Source organism: Chiloscyllium plagiosum, unplaced genomic scaffold (assembly GCF_037043375.1).
Source record: "Chiloscyllium plagiosum isolate Xiang-an unplaced genomic scaffold, Cpla_swu_hap1 HiC_scaffold_24, whole genome shotgun sequence".
In the NCBI taxonomy this organism is placed as follows: Eukaryota; Metazoa; Chordata; class Chondrichthyes; order Orectolobiformes; family Hemiscylliidae; genus Chiloscyllium; species Chiloscyllium plagiosum.
This window is the reverse complement of record NW_028270162.1, coordinates 21,450,909-21,469,965: the sequence shown is the minus strand read 5'-3', so window position 1 is coordinate 21,469,965 and position 19,057 is coordinate 21,450,909. Positions and strand designations below refer to the sequence as shown.

At 40.6% G+C, this 19,057-nt stretch overlaps 1 protein-coding gene across 1 annotated transcript in view; it reads right to left on the bottom strand.

Annotated features, from left to right (window-relative positions):
* The window catches only part of LOC122562603 (uncharacterized), a 269,073-nt gene that overhangs the window by 224,543 nt on the left and 25,473 nt on the right, over positions 1–19,057 (bottom strand). Inside the window, exons 5-6 of the mRNA XM_087999793.1 lie at positions 13,072–13,134; positions 11,257–11,319 (exon numbers count right to left, since the gene is read on the bottom strand). The gene's annotated coding sequence lies outside the window, so the exon portion shown is untranslated. The remainder of the gene's footprint in view (positions 1–11,256; positions 11,320–13,071; positions 13,135–19,057) is intronic.

The following is a 19,057-nucleotide window of genomic DNA, read 5'->3' as shown; positions in this document are numbered from 1 at the left end:
TCTGTGTTGTTTCTAATGTTGCCAACCACACACGAATAGAACTAAATTGTCCAGATTTCTGAAGTTTTTTGAGTGAGGCTATGATTCAGTTCTCTAGACAGACTGTCCCACCAACATTGAGCAGGAAAAAGAAAGAAAACACACTCAATACAAAAGAAAGGAAAGCACTAGAAAGACTTAAAGATAAAAACATCACTATCCTACCTGCAGACAAAGGAAGTTTGACAGTGATTTTAAACCAAACAGACTACATTAAGAAAGCGAACGCACTGCTTGCAGATACCGACACTTACCAACAGCTGGTGATAGACCCAATCCCATAACTAGAGAACTGAATCACAGCCTTACTCAAAAAACTTCAGAAATCTTGAGAATTAAACAACGCAGACTTCCAAAAAATGAAACTAGAAGGATCCAACACACCATGCTTCTACGGATTATCCAAAATTCACAAAATAGGACAACTGCCTCAGACCCATAGTCTTGCTACCTAGAACACCAATGTTCAGATTAGCCAAGGAGCTACACCAAAGACTAAAACATTTAGTAGAAGACTCGCACCCGTTCCATTCACTGTACTCAAGAATTCCTGAACCCATCAAAGACACCAAGATAGAAGAGGATGAAATAATGGTCCCCTTTGATGTAACAGCCCTGTTCATATCCATCAACATCAACCTGGCCAAAGAAACATTGACTATACTATTAGAAGAACCAAGGACACATTCACGAAACACCACCAACTTCATCAGCAAGGACAACATCATCAAGCTAGTGGACCTATGCCTTACCACCCACTTCACTTTCAAAACAAAACTCACAAACAAATCAACGGACCACCCATAGGATGTCCGATATCAGAATTTTTAGTAGAGATAGTAATGCAGAAATTCAAACAAACAGCTCTGCCAACCATCTAACCCAAACTTTGGATCCGCTATGTGGATGACACATTTGTCATGACTAAACGAAACAAATTAGAGGAAATCTTCAAGACATCAATAACATCCTTCCTGGCATAAAATTTACAAAAGAGGAGGCAAACAACAACAAACTGCCATTCCTAGATGCCACAGTACAGCGAACAGCCAATGGGGAACTTCAAACCAGATGGGCCAATGGGCTGAGAAGTGGCAGATGGAGTTTAATTCAGATAAATGCGAGGTGCTGCATTTTGAAAAAGCAAATCTTAGCAGGACTTATATACTTAATGGTAAGGTCCGAGGGAGTGTTGCTGAACAAAGAGACCTTGGAGTGCAGGCTCATAGCTCCTTGAACGTGGAGTCGCAGTAGATAGGATAAAGAAGAAGGCATTTGATATGTTTTCCTTTATTGGTTAGAGTATTGAGTACAGGAGTTGGGAGGTCATGTTGCGGCTGTACAGGACATTGGTTAGGCCATTGTTGGAATACTGTGTGCAATTCTGGTCTCCTTCCTATCGGAAAGATGTTGTGAGACTTGAAAGGATTCAGAAAAGATTTACAAAGATGTTGCCAGGGTTGGAGGATTTGAGCTACAGGGAGAGGCTGAACAGACTGGGGCTGTTTTCCCTGGAGCATCAGAGGCTGAGGGGTGATCTTATAGAGGTTTACAAAATTGTGAGGGGCATGGATAGGATAAATAGACAAAGTCTTTTCCCTAGGGTTGGGGAGTCCAGAACTGGAGGGCATAGGTTTAGGGTGAGAGGGGAAAGATATAAAAGAGACCTAAGGGGCAACTTTTTCATGCAGAGGGTGGTACGTGTATGGAATGAGCTGCCAGAGGAAGTGGTGGAGGCTGGTACAATTGCAATATTTAAGAGGCATTTGGATGGGTATATAAATAGGAAGGGTTTGGAGGGATATGGGCCGGGTGCTGGCAGCTGGGACTAGATTGGGTGGGGATATCTGGTCGGCATGGACATGTTGGACCGAAGAGTCTGTTTCCATGCTGTACTTCTCTATGACTCTATAAGGAAAAGGGATGAGGTCCAAAAAGCAGAATATAGGGAGTTAGAAAGGAAATCAAAAAGTAGAACCTCAAACATAGTGATCTCAGGATTGTTATCAGTGTCACATGCTAGTAAGTAGACTCAAGAGCACACTTAGCAAATCACTGACATGTCTCTGCATTCAGCCTCGGAAAAAACATCCCAGGTCTCTGGTACTCAAGACTGTCAGAGATCAGGCATTTGCTCTGACCCAGGCAGAGGGTCATCCTATTGTCTTGGCCATTAATGACTTCATGAAAATTGCACAAAGCCGCAGGAACAGCAAGCAAGTTTGCCAAACACTTGGTAAACTGGATCAAAAAGTTAAAGTCCACCAATGTTATCCGTACTTGCTGGCTCTGAACTGGGTGTCCCCATTGCATTGCCGGCTATCAACATGTCGTCTCAGGTTCAAAACACAAATTCTGCCAGACATCCACATAAATCTGCATTTCATTGTTCTGGCCACTGGTGCTACATTTGCAAGGTGTATGAGGGACCTTGACTTCACTCCAGATCTGCCTCCCTTAGAACTGTGCAAGCCAGCAACTATAAGAAGAACAGCAACACAAGATCCTCAGGAACTTCTTGTCCAGACAGTCTAAAGGTCTGGACAGTTCTGTCATATTTTTCATGCTGAGGGAGAGCGTGCATCCAGATAGGTCATTTCTTGCAGGACATGACCCTTGGTGCAAGTCTCACTGGGAATCACCAGTTCAGTTTTCCAGACCAACAGATCCAACCATAGAACTTCCTCCACCCCTGCTGTGGACATCAGGAGTGCGTTTAGAAGTAGTGGGACGGATTGATAGAAAGAAACCTGCTGAGTGTGCCTACCTGTCCCGGATGACGGTGCATTTTTTTAAATGTTGCATTTGTGTAAATATTTACTTACACCCTCAATTTGTTTTCGTCTCTTTGTGGCTGCTAGACATGGTGAAGTTTCAACCATTTGAGAAATGAGTAAGATCATGGAATCAGTGATTTCACATATCTCAAAGTAACATTTCTTTTTTTTTTCAAAGCAGCATAATGTAATTAAAGGCTGGGATGTATGTATGTGAAGTACACAGCTCCACTCTCCCTCAGAGGGCAGTGGCCAACTGACAGAAACTACACAAAGTACTGCTTCTCAGGTTAAATGCTGTGCTACAGGGTCAGGGCACATTAGTATCTCTTCAAACTCTAAAACGTGAAGGCTTAGAGTGAAAAGGAGGTACCTCAAGATTGTTTCTAATCTGCTACCTATCATGCACAACACCTAGATAAGATGTGCTTACTGAAGTTTTGAAAGTTACTTTTAAACTCAGCCTTATGCAAAGTTATTGCCTTGTCCCTCTGACTGCTGCTTTCAACGGAACAGTGAGGAGGATCTGTAAAGAACAGATACTTTAAGATGTGACCAGCCCATGCTACCATGCATACATTCAAATGGAAAAGTAAACACAATCAGCAACAGAATATTTTAAGTAGAGTCATAGAGGAAACCGTAGCGCCTGGAGAAAACCCACGCAGAGAATGTGCAAACTCCACACAGACAGTTACCCAAGGCTGAAATTGAACCTGGCACCCTAGTGCTGTGAGGCAGCAGTGCTAACCACTGAGCCACCATGCCACCCACAGGCAATTCTGCAGTCCAGGAGAAAAACTTAAAGAGAAAACTCAGTAGCAGGGATGGCTGTACTGCAGTTTCCAAACCTAGCAACAATTACTACTACTGAAAAATAACAAAAAATCCTGTTTCTGTGGGACCTTGTCCAACCTATTCAGGCTGCTTCCATTGTTACTATTTTAGGAAATAAAACAAGGCACTACCACTGCACCACAAAAGCCCCTCATAAATGTGGAACATAAACCAGGTCCTATTGTTTTCCCTATTTTGGTTAGATTTGTCACAAAGCTGTTCCTTTTCTCAAGGATACTGTGTCTTGGTTTTTTTCAGAGAGGTCATAAACAGCTCCCAGTTCTAATCAGACTGGTTTAGTACAGAGATGAAAAAGGATTTTGAGAGGCCTTTTGTTTATATGTAAGCAGATGAGACTTCAGGCCATAGTGGTCATGTTTTAGAAGTGACCTGTACAATAAAAGGGGAGTGGTCAGCTCTTTAGTTGAGCAGTTCAGTCCAGAACTAGTTAAGAGTTCAACTGTGTGAAAATAGGCTGCTAAACCCTCTCTCCTTCTGCCCTTCTAACTTCAACCTGCAAACATTTGTTTTATTTTACTATTTTGGGGGTTTTGCTTATTGGGACTGTTCTGCATATTCAGAACAGCATATGTAAGTCTACTCTGCATAGATTGAGTTCTGTAGGGGATCTTTATTCTGTTCCTAGTGTTCCATTGTGTAATCTTGTGCAAAAATGTTTGTCTCTTTTAAAACCTGGTAGTCAACCTAGCTAACTTACTCTGGGCAATTTTCACTGTACACTTACTGAAAGAAATTGCAAAGTTATGGTCTGGGCTACCTGCTTAAGAATGTTTTGAGTGGTCTGACCTAGTCCATAATAGATTAGGGGCTCTTTGCAGGATTTTAAACAGCAAGTGGTAGGTGTAAGTGTCCTTATTTTAGGTGTTGGTTTGGTTAGATAGACAAAGCTTTGGATAGTAATGGCTAGTTCAGTCACCAAAAGTTTTCTGGAAGTGGATGCAGTGACTTAGGAAGTTTTACAAAAGGTGAATAAGACCAAGCTGCAGAAATTAGTGGACCAGCTGGGAATGGACCTGCCTGCTTCTGTGAGAAAAGGAGAGATAATTACAGCAGTAGCTCAGCATTTACACTTGTTGGAAAGACCATCAGAATTATAGAGGTGGCAAGAATTCAATTACAAATGAAGTAACTTGAGTTAGAGGCGAGAGATAAGGAATGGGCAGCAGAAATGAAATAGTTTGATTTATGATTAAAAGCAGAAGAGGGGGACAAAGAGAAAGCAGCAAAACAGAAAGGAAAAGAGAGAGCTTTGACCTTCAAAAACTGACACTTAAAAAGGAAAATCAGCTTAAAAGGCTGGAAGCAAAGGCTGAAGGTAACCTTAGCAAGGAAGTAGTACGAGCTCATGTGGAAGAGCAGAGTTAAAACGGCAAGGTTAGCAGCTGAAGGGTTGATGATTATGAGCTGGTCCATAAAACATGGTTTGCCTTCCAAAATCCATTTCAGTTCATGATGGATAGAAATTGGGATAAAGATAAATCATAACAGTGAAGACCGTGAACACCGTGTGGGCGGCACGGTGGCACGGTGGCACAGTGGTTAGCACTGCTGCCTCACAGCGCCAGAGACCCGGGTTCAATTCCCGACTCAGGCGACTGACTGTGTGGAGTTTGCACGTTCTCCCCGTGTCTGCGTGGGTTTCCTCCGGGTGCTCCGGTTTCCTCCCACAGTCCAAAAGATGTGCAGGGTCAGGTGAATTGGCCACGCTAAATTGCCCGTAGTGTTAGGTTAAAGGGGTAAATGTAGGGGTATGGGTGGGTTGCGCTTCGGCGGGGCGGTGTGGACTTGTTGGGCCGAAGGGCCTGTTTCCATACTGTAAGTAATCTAATCTAATCTAATCATAAGGATAACTTATTACAGGGTAATAAAGAAAACCTTGAGGGGGACAAATTTTAGAGGATGATTAAATAGAACTGGAGAATTGGCTAGACAACATTTAAAGGTATCACAGCATACAATGAAACCGGAAGCAGATAAGAAATCACAAAGAGTGTAGTGGAACAGAGGGATCTTGGAGTTCGGGTGTACAGTTCTCTGAAAGTGGAGTCACAGGCAGACAGGGCAGTGAAGAAGGCTTTTGGCACACTGGCCTTATCAGTCAGGACACTGAATACAGAAATTGTGAAGTTACATTGCAGTTATACAGGTGGGACCACACTTGTGTTCAGTTTTAGTCACCTTGTTATAGAAAGGATGTCATTAAACTTGAAAGGGTGAAGAAGAAATTTACAAAGATGTTGCCTGGCCACAATGATCTGAGTTTTAAGGAGAGGATGGACTAACTAGGACTTTTTTCTTTAGAGCATAGAAAACTGAGGGGGGAACCTTATAGAGGTGTATAAGATTATGAGAGGCATGGATAAGGTGAATGCACTCAGTTTTTTTCCCAGGGTTGGGGAATCGAGGACTAGATGACATTGGTTTAAGGTTAGAGGGGAAAGAATAAAAGGAAACCTGAGGGGCAACTTCTTTAACACAGAGTGTGAAATGCATATAGAATGAGCTGCCAGTGGAAGTGGTTGAGATGGGTTCATTAACAACGTTTAAAAGGCATTTGGACAAATACATAGATAGCAAGGATGAGGAGGATATGGACCAAGTGCAGGGGCTGACATTTTGGTCAGCTTGACCTCAAGGGCCTGTCTCCATGCTGTAGGACTCTATGTCTCTATGATACACTTTTAAAAGTTCTGATTCATGTCATGTTTCAGTATTGACTACCTTAGCTCTATATTTGAGTTGTTTCAATCAATGGGTTTGGTGGGATTTAATAAAAATCTCTGCGAGTTGAGTGATACTAAATAACAATTTTATTAGTAGGTTTGCATGTAAAACAGTGAATATATCATGTGGTTAAATTTATTGAGATAAACATAGGTTTGTACATTCGCAGTAAATGTGTATCTATAGCAGTAAAAGCAGTAATCTACTTTAATTTGCATGTCTTTCATATAACTAATGAGTGGATCTGTTAGCTTAAACTACTTTTTACATGCTCAATGAGTCTTACTGCCTCTTGTCTATCAAGGACTCCACTTTACAATGGCTGATCTGGAGAAATCCGAGTTCCCGGCACCATTCGCAATTCCAGTCAAAGGTGAAGTCCTCTGGGGCAAAGTCCCTGATATTAATACTCATCTCAATCAAAGATGACATGACGTATCATCATTCTCTGGTAATTTCCAGGACATTCTATTATACAAAAAAATACCTCCAGGTTGCTCTGTGTGAATCCAAATGGGACAATTCACACAACGGTATATTATCTCACGGTCATTGCTCAGTCAAAAAAAAGTTACTTATGCATTTGGCCTGTTTCCTACATACTTTTCCACTTCATTCAATTGCTTGTTGTTGTGTCCAATTAACCCTTGATCTGGTTTGAAGATAATTTTTAATCCTATCTGAAATATGTTCCAGATGAAGTGTAATTAGCAATGGTAAGACAAAATTGTACTCCCTACTTACATTATTATTCAGTTTTTAATTCAACAGCAATAACAATAACACATCAATTATGGTGCATATTGTCAGATTTTCAAATTGTCACCCTTAGTATCATAGAATCCCTACATTGCGGAAAGAGGCCATTTGGCCCGTCAAGTCTGCACTGACCCTCACAGCATCCCACCCTATCCCTGTATCCTTAGATTTACAATGGCTAATTCACCTATCCTGCATATTCATGCATACTATATGGGGCAAGTTAGCATAGGCAATCCACCTAACCTGCACATCTTTGGACTGTGGAGGGACAAAACCAGAGCACCCAGTGGAAACCCAAGCAGACACTGGGAGAACATGCAAACTCTACACAGTCACCAATGCTGAAACTGAATCTGGATCCCAGGCACTGTGAGGCAGCAGTGCTAACTACTGAGCCAACATTGATGCCCATCATTGTATGAATGCGTGGAATCAAACATTGTTAGAACAACCATCCCATCCATAACATCAGTTCTACATTAAAATCTACTCCAATCCATTAAAATAAATTTCCAACTCGCAGAAGAATGTTTGATCCTAAATAAGTGCATGAACAATTAAATGCATTTTACATGAACCTTTGGTAAAATGGGGTCTCTTGTGCAATCATTGTGTCCTTACCTTAGAACCAGAAAGCCAAGCTTCAGATCCCATATGCTCCAGGGGTGTGCAATAACATCCCTAGACAGATTGACTACAACCTACCTTAAGGTGACAGTGAGATCTGTAAATGCTGGAGATCAGAGTTGAGACTGTGTTGCTGGAAAAGCACAGCAGGTCAGGCAGCATCTGAGGAGCAGGAAAATCGAAACATCAATTTTCCTGCTTCTCAGATGCTGCTGACCTGCTGTGCTTTTCCAGTAACACACTCTCAACTACAACATACCTTAAGTCAAGCAAGGACCAGCTCCTATTATTTTCCTTTCCTAATTAGATTAAAAGAGGTCAGCTCCCATTAAGATCAGGGTATATATTTGACTGTTCAGTTGGCAAGGAAGTGTTGAGGTGGAGCGGGAGGCAAATAATTTATTCTTGATTGAGGCAGTTCTACATTTTCAAGCCTTCTTTTTCAATTTACTTCACCCATGTTTTTATGTATTGTTAACACTTTGCAATTCATATCTACCTGCTGCTCCTGGTATAGTCCACACCCCATACAATCACTCTGTTACTTCTCTTCTCTCCCATATCTTTAATTTGTCAGATGTTCACAGTACCTTAAACTTGCTTATATCTTTTATCATTTTAGGCCTCTATTAACATTTTTGTTCCTTTTTATGGTACAAATTGGTACACAATATGTGGGACACAGAGGAACACCAACGTAGGGTAAGGACAACATCAGGTCCCCAGTGGAGGAGTGAATGATGGCCACTGTTGGTAGATAGCATGGAAAATAACAAGGCTGCAAGGCACAAATTACAGGGTACTTGCAGATTTTACCTTCATTCCTCTTCTCACAGGTAGCTCTTCTCAGGCACCTTGAACAGCAAAGTGAAACTGCATTGACCTGTCATTCATTTGTAGGATAAATAGCACTGCTCACACCAATGTCCATCCAACGGCACATGAGAAGGACACAGAGCAATAGCTCCTTAAATATAACTAAGTCGATTACAAATTAGAAATAGGCAACAAAATCTACACGTTTTTGTACCTTTTTGGTCATAAGGGTTAGGATTTGATACTCTAACTCCATGCAGGAGTACCTTCTGCAGTTGAAATATGTTTCCATTGTAAGTTAACTAGTATCAGGTAAGTCACAGAAACATAGCTTATCTCTATTTTTGTCAAATCTCTCAATGAAAACAACTGCTAATACAGTTGCTTGATAAATGTGACTTATTAGAGTTCTAACTTGTCACTCAGGGATACAGTCATACAATAATTGCTCTCATTTGGTCAATATCCCTCTAAACACCTCCCATCCATGTACCTATCTAAATGTTTTTTTAAATGATGCTATTGTACCTGCCTCAACCACTTTCTCTGGTTGCCCATTCCAATAAAATGAGCAACAAAGACCATTACCCATTATTAAACAATGAAAAAATTAATTCCAATGAAAATTAGATATTTTTGAGAATGAATGTATCATCCACAATAACAGTTTTATATGAAAATTTATTTTTAAATATCCCAACTCTTTGCATTAAGATTAGTTTGCTGAACAGATGTGAGAACTGGGGTGAATGTACTCTTGCTGGGTTGTCTTTTGCCAAATCCTGGCTAAATGTCAATTTTTGGGAGTTTCAAGGACGGTTTCTCCGATTATCTCATACAATTCTCCTCTGTTCATCTCATTATGTCAGATATCCCAGATACCTGAATGTATGGGATGGTGGACAAGGGTCCTTTTATTTCACAGGACCACCATGTGAAGTTCATGGCACCAGACCCTGCCAGTCAGAAGTTGCCACCTGAATCAATGTGGTATCAATGGGGACCTGTCCTTGTGTGCAAACAGCATGGCAGCAGCATTTCAATGCAAGGTGTTGGCACACTCCAAAGTGGTTAACTGCAAGTGATGTGTGATGAGGATGTGGTGAGGCCGGTGCATATCCTAACGTCAACTGCTTAGGCATGTTATGACACACTTGTATGGCAATTAGGATTTATGGCCCTTGTTTGTTTTTAAGTGATGAAAGGACTAGCCCTATTGATAAGCTTTCTTCATTTGATTTAAGAATGAATTGCATGTACAACCCCGGCAACTAATTTGCTGCTCACCTGATGAGAAAGTATTGAGGTGAGGAGAACCAGATCTGCATTTTAATTTCGGTAACTCTGCACACTCAAGTGTTCTCTCCTTTTTTTTTGACATGTCTCTAATGAATGCAATCTTATTTCATGATTTGAAGGTGCCAGTTTGGACTGGGGTGTACAAAGTTAAAAATCACATAACACCAGGCTATAGTCCAACAGGTTTATTTGGAAGCACTAGTTTTCAGAGCATTGCTCCTTCATCAGGTGGTTGTGGAGTATAAGATCGCAGGACACAGAATTTATAGCAAAAATTTACAGTGTGATGTAACTGAAATTATGTATTGAAAAAGATCTGGACTGTTTATTAAGTCCCTCATCTTTTAGAATGGGCATGTTGGTTTCAGAACTTTCTTAAAGTTACATTCTCAAGTGAACTTTAACAATAGGTGCCATGTTGGCCCAGATAGTGCATTGAAGGTGTGAGGTGCCCCGTGTGAGGCTGTCTGTGCCCCAATGTTCAGACTGATTCTAATCTAAAAAAGGGATTTACAGAATCTTGACATGGCTTTAAGCAATTTTAGAGCAAAATAAAATGTAATTCTGCAAATACAAATTCACCCCACAAACTTATATGTGGGTGTGCTCGTGTGGGGGGGTGGGGGGAGGTATGAGTGTCTGTGAGAGAGCATGTATATGTATGTGAGTGTGAGTGTAAAGGGGTATAAATCTGTGAGAGGGTGCTTGTGTGAGTGTGGGAGTCTATGTGTGAGCGTATGAGAGAGAGCTTGTGTACGAGGGAGGGTCTGCGTGAGTGTATGGGTCTATAGAAGTGTGTGCATGTGTGTGTTTCTAGGAGTGTCTCGTGTAAACCTTATTTCAATCCATCTTCACTTGCCACTGATGTCACATTCTGCACCTCCAATAGTTGTTTACTGATTTCCTCACCTCCCATGTCTCTCCATTTTGTCTCCAACAGTTTTACCCTAGCCTTACATGTACATCTTCAAATAATCTCCCCAGGGCACCTGTTTTTTCTTTGTGTAGTACAAACTGGTACACACAGAACTAATGAACACCTGTCTCTAATCAAGGAGTAGGTGCTTGGAGTCGTTTACAGGGCACATGAATTTACAAAGTTGCAGGCCACAATTACGTTTCAAATCGAATCCACTTTTTCCCTTTGCCTACTACCTTCCCTTTAAATCCTGCATCACAAATTCAACTGCTCTGAGAAGGCAAGAGAGAATGTACTGCTCTCCAATGTTCATCCAGTTGCAGTTATAAAGGACACAGAGCAGTACCTTCTTGAAAATAATTGAGTTGATTAGAAAAGAGATTGCTTATTAATAACACACAAGTTAAAGCACAAATGTATAGCACTTTTATTTACCTTCATGTTCATAAGCTTCATGGTCTGATATTCTAGATCTGTTTCTCGGAGCAACTCGTGTATCTGAAACATGTTTCAAAGTATAATTAGCATGTAAGTTGTATATAAAGGTATCCTTGCTTGCTTTCATTTGGATTTAGTTTCTCAGTCTGCTTCACTAACATAAATAAAAGTAAAATACTGCTGATGCTGGAAACCAGCAATGAAAGCAAAGTGTTGGTGAAACTCAGCAGATCTGGTAGTAACTGTGGAGAGAGAAAGAGTTAAAATTTTGAGGTCAGTATGACACTTCTGAAGACGTGGACTCAAATCATTGATTCTGTTTTTCTTTCTACAGATGCTGTGAGACAGTTACACTAGCACATTTGTTTTTATTAATAATATTAATTATTTTTAGTGTCAATATTGGATTGACTTTTACTTTTTTGCTCAGGCAAAATACTAGCAATGAAGATGATTTTCTTTTAAAAAAACTGGAATTAATTGTAATTTTAAGAATACACAGTCCATACGCACTGGTTTTACACTTCTCCAGATATCTTCTCCAATATTACAAAAGAACCTCCACCTTTTCAGAAACATTGGCTTAGATCTGAATTTATGTCAAATTGAATGAGCACATACTGTATGTGCCTCTTTATGCAGATGGTGAACACATTCTATTGGTTTCCCTACTACTAAAATTATCGTCTTACTCTACCACCCATCTTGACCAGGAAGAAGCAGTTACAGTGCTAGTCAGATTATGTGCGGCATGGTGGCACAGTGGTTAGCACTGCTGCCTCACAGCGCTAGAGACCTTGGTTCAATTCCTGCTTCAGGTGACTCTCTGTGTAGAGTTTGCACATTCTCCCCATGTCTGCGTGGGTTTCCTCCGGGTGCTCTGGTTTCCTCCCACAATCCAAAAATGTGCAGGTCATGCTAAATTGCCTGTAGTAAAAGTGTAGGGGGGTGGGTGGTGAGTCGGTGTGGACTTGTTGGGCCGAAGGGCCTGTTTCCACACTGTAAGTAATCTAATCTATTAGATTTCTATATGGCTAGTCACTTGATGGAGCATTATGACCAGGTGAAAAGAGGTAACTCAACTTCCCCTCATTTCAGCATCCCCTTGTGGTCACGTTCTTTTTAGCATGTGGCTTTAAATCTTGCCCAATTACCATGTTCTTTGCCATATTTTCATTCAGGCAGCTCTGCACACTCAAGCTTTCTTTTAACAAGGCTGTATCAAATGCAACTTTATTTCAATTCATCTCCAACTGTCACCACTGTCACATTCTGCATCTCCAACAATTTCTCATTTATTTTATTTCCTCACTTCCCATATGACTCCAATTTGATTCAACAGTCTTTACCTTAGTCTTACATGTACATCCTCAAATAATCTCCCCAGGGCTCCAGTAACTCACTTCCATTTATTTTTGTGTGGTGGGGTTGGGGAGGAAACTGGTACAAATTGGTACACTGAAAACTTACAAACACCTACATCTAATTGAGGAATAAATGTCTGCAATTATTAACAGGAGCCATAGGAATTTACAAAGTTACAGACCACAAGCACATTTATTTTTCAAATCTAATTATCTTATTTTTCTCTGTCACTCGTATCCTTCCCTCTACATTCTGCATCACAAATTAAACTGCTCTGAGAAGGCATTAATTTGCAGGAGAAAGTACTGCTCTCCAATGCTCATCCAGTTCCAATTATAAAGGACACAGAGCAGTGTCTCCATGAAAATTATTGAGTTGATTAAAAAAGAGGTGGCTTATTAATGACACACAATTTAAAGCAAAAATGTATAACACTGTTTTATTTACCTTCGTGTTCGGAAGCTTCAGGATCTGATATTCTTGATCTGTTTCTCGGAGCAACTCGTGTATCTGAAACATGTTTCACAAGTATAATTAGCATGTAAAGTGTATATAAAGATATCCTTGGTAACTTTCATTTGGATTTAGTTTCTCAGTCAACTTCAAGAAATACTTAAATAAAAAGCAAAATAGTGCTGATGCTGGAAACCTGAAATGAAAACAAAGTGCTGGCAAAACTCAGTAGATCTGGTAGCAGCTGTGGAGAGAGAAAAAGTTAAAGTTTTGAGGTTAGTATGACACTTCCGAAGACGTGGACTCAAAATGTTGATTCTGTTTTCTTTCTACAGATGCTGTGAGACAGTTACAGTAGAACATTCTGTTTTTATTAATAACATTACCTATTTTTAGTGTCAATAATGGATCGATTTTTACTTTTTGCTTAGGGAAAATACTAGCAACGAAGATCAGTTTTTTAAGTAAAAACTGAATTAATTGTAATTATTAAGAATAGTCATTCCATACACACTTATTTTACACTTTTCCAGAAATAAAGTCATAGTCATTGCGATGTACAGCACGGAAACAGACCCTTCAATCCACCTCGTCCATGCCAACCAGATATCCTAACGTAATCCAGTCCCATTTGCCAGCACTTGGCCCATATCCCTCTAAATACTTCCTATTCATATATCCATCCATATGCCTTTTAAATGCCGCAATTGTACTAGCCTCCACCACTTCCTCTGGCAGCTCATTCCATACATGCGCAACCATCTGCATGAAAATGTTGCCCCTTAGGTCCTTTTTATATCTTTCCCCTCACACCCTAAACCTATGCCCTCTAGTTCTGGACTTGTCCACCCCAGGGAATGGACTTTCTCTATTTATCCTATCCGTGCCCTCATGATTTTATAAACTCTATAAGTTCAACCCTCAGCCTCCGACGCTTCTGGGAAAACAGCCCCAGCCTATTTAGCCTCTCCCTAGAGCGCAAATCCTCCAATCCTGGCAACATCCCTGTAAATCTGTTCTGAACCCCCTTTCAAGTTTCACAACATCCTCCAGATAGAACGGAGACCAGAATTGCATGCAACATTCCAAATGTGGCTTTACAGCCGCAACATGACCTCCCAACTCCTGTACTCAATACTCTGACCAATAAAAGAAAGCATACCAAACGCCTTCTTCAATATCCTATATATTTCCGACTCCACTTTCAAGGAGCTATGAACCTGCACTCCACATCTCTTTGTTCAGCAACACTCCCTGGGACCTTAGCCTTAAGAGTATTAGTCCTGCTAAGATTTGCTTTTCCAAAATGCAACATCTCACATTTATCTAAATTAAACTTCCCAATGTTATAAAAAAACCGTCCACTTTTCCAGAAAGATTGGCTCAGATCTGAATACGTGCCAAAATGGTTTACCACATACTGTATGTAGGCAAAAGTGAGGACTGCAATTGCTGGAAACTAGAGTTTAGATCAGAGTCATGCCAGAAAAGCATAGCAGATCAGGCAGCATCAGAGGATGCTGCCTGACCTGTTGTGCTTTTCCAGCACCACTCTGATCTAAACACATACTGTATGTGACTGTTTATGCAGATTCATGAACTACATTCTATTGATCTCCTACTACTAAAATTATCATCCTACTCCACGACCCATCTTGACCAGAAAGAAGCAGTTACAGTGCTAGTCAGATTTCTATATGGCTAGTCACTTGATGGAGCATTACGACCAGGTGAGAAGAGGTAACTCAACTTCCCCTCATTTCAGCATCCCCTTGTGGTCACGTTTTTTTTAGCATGTGGCTTTAAATCTTGCCCAATTACAATGTCCTTTGCCATATTTTCATTCAGGCAGCTCTGCACACTCAACTTTTCTTTTAGCAAGGCTGTATCAAATGCAACCTTATTTCAATCCATTTCCAACTGTCACCACTGTCACATTCTGCATCTCCAACAATTTCTCATTTATTTTATTTCCTCACTTCCCATATGTCTTCAATTTGTCTCAACAGTCTTTACCTTAGTCTTGCATGTACATCCTCAAATAATCTCCCCAGGGCTCCAGTAACCCACTTCCATTTATATTTGTGCGGTGGGGTGAGGGAGGAAATTGGTACAAATTGGTACACTGAAAACTTACAAACACCTACATCTAATTGAGGAATAAATGTCTGCAATTATTAACAGGAGCCATAGGAATTTACAAAGTTGCAGTCCACAACCACATTTATTTTTCAAATCTAATCATCTTACTTTTCTTTGTCCCTTGTATCCTCATTAATGGCTTATTAATGTCACACAATTTAAAGCAAAAATTTATAACACTTTTATTTATCTTCGTGTTCGTAAGCTTCAGGATCTGATATTCTTGATCTGTTCCTCGGAGCAACTCGTGTATCTGAAACATGTTTCACAAGTAGTATAATTAGCATCATGTAAAGTGTTTATAAAAGTTTCCTTCTTTGCTTTTATGTGGGTTTTGTATTTTAGTTCACTTCATGAACTTCAATAACTATTTAAATAAAAGCAAAATGCTACAGATGCTTGAAATCTGAAATGAAAACAACATGCTGGTTTAACTAAGATCAACTTTGCCCAATTAAAGTGCACTTTTATGTATTCACCTCAAACAATAAGGAAGTAATTAAAAAATTTTGATTTGAGAAAAGAGTATAACACTTGTCAATTTAAGAAAAATATTATGATGCAATTCCAAACATTGTAGGCAGTCACATATGCCCAAGTATGCACACGTCTTTAGGAACAGGAATAGGCCACATGCCCCTTCGAAGCTGCCCTGCCATTCAATAGTATCAAGGTTTATCTGGTAATTAATAAATTCTACTACACATATCTGTCTGTGTTTACTAAGTATCCATCTAGCTTCGCCTTAAAAAAATTCATTGACACTGCTTCCACTGCTTTGTGAGGAAAAGCATTTCCAAGACTTAAGACACCTTGAGAGAACAAAACATCTCCTCTTCTGACTTCAATGGGGAAGCCATTACAGTAACTCTGAGTCTCCCACAACAGGAAACACTCTCTCCATAAACACCCTGTCAAGACCTCACAGGATTTTACACCTTTCAATAAAAACACGTTACTCATAAATTCCAGCGGACACAAGCTTGCCTGTCCAATGTTTCTTCATAAGGCAACTGGCCACTTCTGGTATTATTCTACTAAACTTTATCTGAAGTGGTTGCAATGTATTCATATCCTGCCTTAAATAAACAGACAATATTGTACATATTGCGATAGATGTGTTCTCACCAGTGCCCTGTATAAGTGAAGCATAAGCTCCTGACTTTTGCATGCAACTCCCTCGCAATAATTAATAACATTTTATTAACTTTCCTAATTACTAGCTGTACTAGATACTAGCCTTTTGCAATTGCCTTGACCATGGGTCACAAAATCAAAGTGCTGTGAATATTTATTAGATCTTAACAAATTCGCGAACCTCACCTAGGGTCTGATCATAACAAATGGGGGGGCTCTTGCTGTGATTTGAACCCGCAAACAAAACAAAAGGAATTGTCAGCTTTTGAAATGAATTTTAAAGTAGAAAACTGTAAAAAGGCTTTCTTGACCTTGCATTTCTGCAGTATAGAAATGGCTGCATTCAATGCCTCCGTGATCCCGGCAAACCTCTGAGGAATTAAAAGTTCCATCACTCAAGGAAAGAACAAAGAGCAAATGATTCAGGAAAAGATTGAAAGGAAAGGAATTTGAACTAAAACATGAGCTGAGGAGCAAAAACCCTACTCTGACACATGAAGATATCAGTGGGGCAAACCTGAGGGTGGAGGCACAGTGGTTAGCACTGCTGCCTCGCAGCGCCAGAGACCCGGGTTCAATTCCCGCCTCAGGCGACTGACTGTGTGGAGTTTGCACGTTCTCCCCGTGTCTGCGTGGGTTTCCTCCGGGTGCTCCGGTTTCCTCCCACACTCCAAAGATGTGCAAGTCAGGTGAATTCGCCATGCTAAATTGCCCGTAGTGTTAGGTAAAAGGGGTAAATGTAGGGGTATGGGTGGGTTACGCTTCGGCGGGTCGGTGTGGACTTGTTGGGCCGAAGGGCCTGTTTCCACACTGTAAGTAATCTAATCTAATCTAATCTAATGTAATCTAATCTAATGTAACGTAGGTTGCTCATTTAACCTCTAAGTTTGAGGAGGTAAAGGTGGAAGCATTCTTCCCTGTTGAGCAGATGGCAAAAGTGGCTAGTCTAGCCTTTAGTCATTATTGCTGCAGAGCATGCTTTGAGGAAAGTGCATGAGAATTACTACTTCTTGTTTGAGGTTAAGCGTTACTGACCAAAGGCAGTAAATACTCTCAAGTTTGTACCAGTTAGTGCCAGAGCTACACCATCAAAAATTCCATACCTTCATGAAATGGCCTGGGCAGACATATCTGGATTTGAAAGGCTTAAGGGCAAGGGCACTTAAAACAAAAAAAAATCCACAAAATAATTTCCCATGAATTCAAAATCTCAAAATCTCTCCCAATAAGATTACAGTGACCAGTTAAATGCAAGAAACCACAATGGTTGATTAAGCTGATTACACACAAACTTGTTCCAGATGAAATCCTATCTCATCAACTGGAAAGGACAGAAGGAGAAAGTGATAGAATACAGAGTACTTATAGGTGTGAGGAAAATACTAGGAACCCTCATCAAGACAAGGTTCTTGAGCTGAAAGATGAGGCCAAGAATCTGGAGCTCCAGATTTCAAAGCTTGAGAAGCAGCTGGAGACACAGACCCACCTGCAAGGCTGAGAATTACTGGATAGCATGTTTAGAGAGGTGGTCACACAGCAGCTCAAGGGAGTAGAGGAAAGAAGAGAATGAGTGACCCTCCCAGGCAGGTGATGCAAGAGTCCTGCTCATTAACTGGTATTCCATTTTGGAAGGTGATGAGAGTGCTGGTTCATCAGAGTGCAGTCAGAGCCAAATGGCTCAATGATATGGTACAGAAGGGAAGAAGAAGAAAGCAAGATCAATAATTATATCTTTAAGATTCTTTAGTTGGGGAGCAGGCAGGTATTTCTGTGGCCGAAGACATAACTCCAGGTTGGTGTGTTGCCTACCTGGTGAAAGGGTCTGGAATGTTACTGAATGGCTGCAGGGCATCCTGAAATGGGAGGGTAATGAATTTGAGGAAGTGATATATATTAGTTCCAACAATATGAGCAGAGTGATGAATCAGGTCCTGAATCAAGAATTCAGGGAGCTAGGCAGTAGATTAAAAAATGGGGCATCAATGGTCATAATCACTGTGGCCATGAGCTGGCGTGTATAGAAATGGGAATGCATGGCTCAAACTTGGCGCAAGAGTGGGAGTTTTAAATTCCTGGATCACTGGGACTGTTTTGGGGGAAAATGGGACATGAACAAATGATCTAGGGCAATTTAGGACTGGATGAGGAAGTGGAGAAAGGCGTTTAGCAAGTACAAAGGGAACAATTCAGCTGCAACCCTTGAGGAACACAAGAAATGCAAGAGGGAACTAAAGAAAGCAATTAGAACAGAAAGGGGGCTTGTGAACAGGGTTAGAGAGGATCCCAAAATATTTTATAAATATATTAAATGGAAGAAATTAACCAGTAAAAGAGTAGGATTCATTAGGGCCCAAGGGTGCAATCTGTTCAGGATAATTAAAGAGTGTTAAATGAATGCTTCTCTTCGGTCTTCATGCTGGGAATGGAGAATGTAGGTATGGAATTCAGGAGAAGGGACTGGGAGGATCTTGCACAGTTTCACAAAGTAAATGGGAAGGTACCACACATTCTGATGGGAATAAAAATGGACAAATCTCCTGAGCAGATAAACTGCAACCCAGGCTGCTGTGGGATGCAAAGCAGGAAATTGCAGGCTCTGATACAAATTTTCAATTTCTGCCTGGCCCCTGGGGAAGTTCCAGAGGACTGGAAATTGGCTAATGTCGTTCCACTTTTCAAAGAAGGTGGTAGAGATGAATCA